The 5,853-nt window shown below is 64.1% G+C and overlaps 1 non-coding gene across 1 annotated transcript; it reads right to left on the bottom strand.

Annotated features, from left to right (window-relative positions):
• Positions 1-5,337: 5,337 nt before the first annotated feature.
• LOC131868380 (5S ribosomal RNA) lies at positions 5,338-5,456 on the bottom strand. Its single transcript, XR_009366838.1, has one exon. It is a non-coding gene; the product is annotated as a 5S ribosomal RNA (ribosomal RNA).
• Between the last annotated feature and the right edge of the window lie 397 nt (positions 5,457-5,853).

Raw genomic sequence — 5,853 nt, 5'->3', positions numbered from 1 at the left:
GGTGCGCACCTCGCGTGCACCTTCGTCGGGGTGGGCACCTTGGCTTGGTTTGCCCCGGCTGCGCTCCGAAGCGGGGTTATTGGAGCGCCGCCTCTTTTTTTGTCGGAGCGTTTGGTGGGGTTTCTCGCATTGGCTCTTCCGAGGCCCGGTTGCCACCCTGGCGCGCACGAAGTCGGAAGTAGGGTTAATTGCCCGGGTGCGCACCTTTGCCAGGGTGGCACCTTACCTGGGCTGCGCACCAGGGCGGGCTCAAGATGGCACGCGCGTTCCGTTTTTTTCACTATCTTTCAAAACGGAAATTTTAAAATCTCCTTTTTTTTTTGCCTTTTCTGGAAATTAGTGAAGGCAGCGCATCAAAGGTGCGCACCTCGCTGCCCACCTTGGTGTGCTCTGAGGTGCGCACCCGGGAGCGCTACGAAGTGTGCTCCAAGGTGCGGCGTGCACGTTGTCGGAGCCCGGTTTGCCCCGGGTGCGCACCTCGCCTGCACCTTGGCCGGGGTGGGCACCTTGGCTGGGTTTGCCCAGGGTGCGCTCCGAAGCGGGGTTACTGGAGCGCCCCCTCTTTTTTTGTCAGAGAGTTTGGTGGGGTTTCTCGCATTGGCTCTTCCCAGGCCCGGTTGTTGGGTGCGCTCCCACCCTGGCGCGCGCGAAGTTGGAAGTTGGGTTAATTGCCCGGGCGCGCACCTTCGCCAGGGTGGGCACCTTGGTGCGCAAACCTTGGCTGGGCTGCGCACCAGGGCGGGCTCAAGATGGCACCAGCATTCCCTTTTTCTCACTATCTTTCAAAACGGAAATTTTAAAATCTCGTTTTTTTTTTGCCTTTTATGGAAATTAGTGAAGGCATCGCATCAAAGGTGCGCACCTCGCTGCCCACCTTGGTGTGCTCCGAGGTGCCCACCACGGTGCGCAACGCCGGTGCGAACCCGGGAGCGCCCCGATGTGTGCTCCAAGGTGCGGCGTGCACGAAGTCGGACCCCGGTTTGCCCCGGGTGCGCACCTCGCGTGCACCTTGGTGCGCACACCTTGGCTGGGTTGCGCGGCCTGGTGGGCACCATGGTGCGCACCAAGGAGCGCTCCGAAGTGTGCTCCAAGGTGCGGCGTGCACGAAGTCGGAGCCCGGTTTGCCCCGGGTGCGCACCTTCGCCGCGGTGGGCACCATGGCGTGCACGAAGTCGGAGCCCGGTTTGCCCCGGGTGCGCACCTCGCGTGCACCTTCGCCGGGGTGGGCACCTCGGCTGGGTTGCGCGCCCTGGTGCGCACCAAGGAGCGCTCTGAAGTGTGCTCCAAGGTGCGGCGTGCACGAAGTCGGAGCCCGGTTTGCCCCGGGTGTGCACCTCGCGTGCACCTTCGCTGCGGTGGGCACCTTGGCTGGGTTGCGCGCCTTGGTGGGCACCATGCAGTGCACGAAGTCGGAGCCCGGTTTGCCCCGGGCGCGCACCTCCGCCAGGGTGGGCACCTTGGTGCGCACAACTTGCCTGGGCTGCGCACCAGGAAGGGCTCAAGATGGCACCCGCGTTCCGTTTTTTTCACTATCTTTCAGAACGGAAATTTTAAAATATCGTTTTTTTTTGCCTTTTCTGGAAATTAGTGAAGGCAGCGCATCAAAGGTGCGCAACGCTGGTGCGAACCTGGGAGCGCTCCGATGTGTGCTCCAAGGTGCGGCGTGCACGAAGTCGGACCCCGGTTTGCCCCGGGTGCGCACCTCGCGTGCACCTTGGTGCGCACACCTTGGCTGGGTTGCGCGCCCTGGTGGGCACCATGGTGCGCACCAAGGAGCGCTCCGAAGTGTGCTCCAAGGTGCGGCGTGCACGAAGTCGGAGCCCGGTTTGCCCCGGGTGCGCACCTCGCGTGCACCTTCGCCGCGGTGGGCACCTTAGTGTGCAGACCTTGGCTGGGTTGCGCGCCCTGGTGGGCACCATGGTGCGCACCAAGGAGCGCTCCGAAGTGTGCTCCAAGGTGCGGCCTGCACGAAGTCGGAGCCCGGTTTGCCCCGGGTGTGCACCTCGGGTGGGCACCTTGGTGCGCATGCCTTGCCTGGGCTGCGCACCAGGGCGGGCTCAAGATGGCACCCGCGTTCCTTTTTTTTCACTATCTTTCAAAACGGAAATTTTAAAATCTCATTTTTTTTTGCCTTTTTCTGGAAATTAGTGAAGGCAGCGCATCAAAGGTGCGCACCTCGCTGCCCACCACGGTGCGCAACGCCGGTGGGCACCCGGGAGTGCTTCGAAGTGTGCTCCAAGGTGCTGCGTGCACGTTGTCGGAGCCCGGTTTGCCCCGGGTGCGCACCTCGCGTGCACCTTCGTCGGGGTGGGCACCTTGGCTGGGTTTGCCCCGGCTGCGCTCCGAAGCGGGGTTATTGGAGCGCCGCCTCTTTTTTTGTCGGAGCGTTTGGTGGGGTTTCTCGCATTGGCTCTTCCGAGGCCCGGTTGCCACCCTGGCGCGCACGAAGTCGGAAGTAGGGTTAATTGCCCGGGTGCGCACCTTTGCCAGGGTGGGCACCTTACCTGGGCTGCGCACCAGGGCGGGCTCAAGATGGCACGCGCGTTCCGTTTTTTTCACTATCTTTCAAAACGGAAATTTTAAAATCTCCTTTTTTTTTTGCCTTTTCTGGAAATTAGTGAAGGCAGCGCATCAAAGGTGCGCACCTCGCTGCCCACCTTGGTGTGCTCTGAGGTGCGCACCCGGGAGCGCTACGAAGTGTGCTCCAAGGTGCGGCGTGCACGTTGTCGGAGCCCGGTTTGCCCCGGGTGCGCACCTCGCCTGCACCTTGGCCGGGGTGGGCACCTTGGCTGGGTTTGCCCAGGGTGCGCTCCGAAGCGGGGTTACTGGAGCGCCCCCTCTTTTTTTGTCAGAGCGTTTGGTGGGGTTTCTCGCATTGGCTCTTCCCAGGCCCGGTTGTTGGGTGCGCTCCCACCCTGGCGCGCGCGAAGTTGGAAGTTGGGTTAATTGCCCGGGCGCGCACCTTCGCCAGGGTGGGCACCTTGGTGCGCACACCTTGGCTGGGCTGCGCACCAGGGCGGGCTCAAGATGGCACCAGCATTCCCTTTTTCTCACTATCTTTCAAAACGGAAATTTTAAAATCTCGTTTTTTTTTTGCCTTTTATGGAAATTAGTGAAGGCATCGCATCAAAGGTGCGCACCTCGCTGCCCACCTTGGTGTGCTCCGAGGTGCCCACCACGGTGCGCAACGCCGGTGCGAACCCGGGAGCGCCCCGATGTGTGCTCCAAGGTGCGGCGTGCACGAAGTCGGACCCCGGTTTGCCCCGGGTGCGCACCTCGCGTGCACCTTGGTGCGCACACCTTGGCTGGGTTGCGCGGCCTGGTGGGCACCATGGTGCGCACCAAGGAGCGCTCCGAAGTGTGCTCCAAGGTGCGGCGTGCACGAAGTCGGAGCCCGGTTTGCCCCGGGTACGCACCTCGCGTGCACCTTCGCCGGGGTGGGCACCTCGGCTGGGTTGCGCGCCCTGGTGCGCACCAAGGAGCGCTCCGAAGTGTGCTCCAAGGTGCGGCGTGCACGAAGTCGGAGCCCGGTTTGCCCCGGGTGCGCACCTTCGCCGCGGTGCGCACCATGGCGTGCACGAAGTCGGAGCCCGGTTTGCCCCGGGTGCGCACCTCGCGTGCACCTTCGGCGGGGTTGCGCGCCCTGGTGGGCACCATGGTGCGCACCAAGGAGCGCTCCGAAGTGTGCTCCAAGGTGCGGCGTGCACGAAGTCGGAGCCCGGTTTGCCCCGGGTGCGCACCTCGCGTGCACCTTCGGCGGGGTTGCGCGCCCTGGTGGGCACCATGGTGCGCACCAAGGAGCGCTCCGAAGTGTGCTCCAAGGTGCGGCGTGCACGAAGTCGGAGCCCGGTTTGCCCCGGGTGCGCACCTCGCGTGCACCTTCGCCGCGGTGGGCACCATGGCGTGCACGAAGTCGGAGCCCGGTTTGCCCCGGGTGCGCACCTCGCGTGCACCTTCGCCGGGGTGGGCACCTCGGCTGGGTTGCGCGCCCTGGTGCGCACCAAGGAGCGCTCCGAAGTGTGCTCCAAGGTGCGGCGTGCACGAAGTCGGAGCCCGGTTTGCCCCGGGTGCGCACCTCGCGTGCACCTTCGCCAGGGTGGGCACCTCGGTGCGCACACCTTCTCAATGTTTTCTTGCCTTTTCTGGAAATTGGTGAAGGCAGCGCATCAAAGGTGCGCACCTCGGTGTGCTCCGAGGTGCGAACCCGAGAGCGCTCCGAGGTGCCCACGAAGTCGAAAGTCGGGTTAATTGCATTGTTTTCCCCGGGTGCGCTCCGAGGTGCGCAACATCGGCGCGCACCAAGGAGGGCTCCGAAGTGTGCTCCAAGGTGCGCACGATGGCGTGCACCTCTGGTGCGCACGATTCGGAGCTCGGTTTGACCGGGGTGCGCACACCTTGGCTGGGTTGCGCACCTTTTGTGCGCTCCAAGGTGCGCACGAAGTCGGAGCTCGGTTTGCCCCGGGTGCGCACCTTCGCCAGGGTGCGCACCTTGATGCGCACGCCTTGGCTGGGCTGCGCACCTTGGTGGGCGCCATGGTGCGCACCTTTCGTGCGCTCCAAGGTGCGCACGAAGTCGGAGCTCGGTTTGCCCCGGGTGCGCACCTTGGTGGGCGCCATGGTGCACTCCGAGGTGCCCAAGATTGGTGCGCACCAAGGAGCGCTCCGAAGTGCGCTCCAAGGTGCGCGCGAAGTCGAAAGTTGGGTTAATTGTCCGGTTTGCCTCGGGTGCGCACCTTGCGTGCACCTTCGCCAGGGTGGGCGCCTTGGTGCGCACACCTTGGCTGGGCTGCGCACACCTTGGCACCCGCGTTTCCTTCATTTTAAATTTTTTTTTTTTACAATCTCTCAAGTGGGAAATTCTATAATCTCAACTTTTTTTGCCTTTTCAGGAAACTTTTGAATGGAGCGCATCATTGGTGCGCTCCGAAGTGTGCTCCAAAGCTCTCTCCAGCTGCGTGCACCTGCCCCGGCCGCGCACCCGGCCCCGCCCAGCTTCGCTCACCTGTCCCGGGCGTCTGGTGCGGAACCTTAGAGTAAGAAACATCACCGTGCACCTTGGCCAACGTGCGCGACTCGACCGAGCGCGCACTGGCCGAGGTGCACACCGATTTCACCTGGGTGCGCGCGCAGCACCTCGGGCGCACCGGGGTGCGCGCACAACGCCCGGGTTGCACCGTGGCCTGTGTGCTCGGGGCGCCTCGGGTGCGCGCTCGGTGTCGCCCCCGCGCGCGCGGTAGTGCGGGCAGCGCACCCCGGCCCGGCCCGGCCCCGACGAGAACGCAAACGGGCAAAAGGTTTATTCAAATAGCATTGCGACGCCCGGCGAAAAACTAAAAAAGGGTGCAACACCGGGACTTCCCGGGAGGTCACCCATCCCAGTACTACTCCGGCCCAAGCGCGCTTAACTGCGGAGTTCTGATGGGATCCGGTGCACTAACGCTGGTATGATCGCACCCGTTATGAGCTTGTCGCAGTGTGTACTTAGCAAACCGCGACCCACGTGCGAATCCACCCCGGCCACCCACCCCCGTCGAGGTGCACACCCTCCCTCGCGAAGTGCGCCCCGTTCGCCAAGTGTGAGCCCTGCCCGGGTGCGCGCACCTTGCTAGGGCGTCGGGTGTGCACCCGGCCCGGCCTACGTGCGTGCACCTGGAGGGGGCGTCGTGTGCGTGCAGTGTCCCGTCTGCAACGCGGTGCCCACACACCACCTCGGGCGCAACGACCTGCGCTCACATGTGGGCCGAGTGCACCTTGGTGCATGTTCGGGGCGCCTCGGGTGCACGCTCGATCTTGCCCCGGTGCACCAAGGCGCTCGGTTTGCCCCGGGTGCGCACTTGGTGCAAGGTGGGCACC

Source organism: Cryptomeria japonica, unplaced genomic scaffold, assembly GCF_030272615.1.
Source record: "Cryptomeria japonica unplaced genomic scaffold, Sugi_1.0 HiC_scaffold_205, whole genome shotgun sequence".
Classification (NCBI taxonomy): domain Eukaryota; kingdom Viridiplantae; phylum Streptophyta; class Pinopsida; order Cupressales; family Cupressaceae; genus Cryptomeria; species Cryptomeria japonica.
This window is presented reverse-complemented; position numbering and strand designations above follow the sequence as displayed.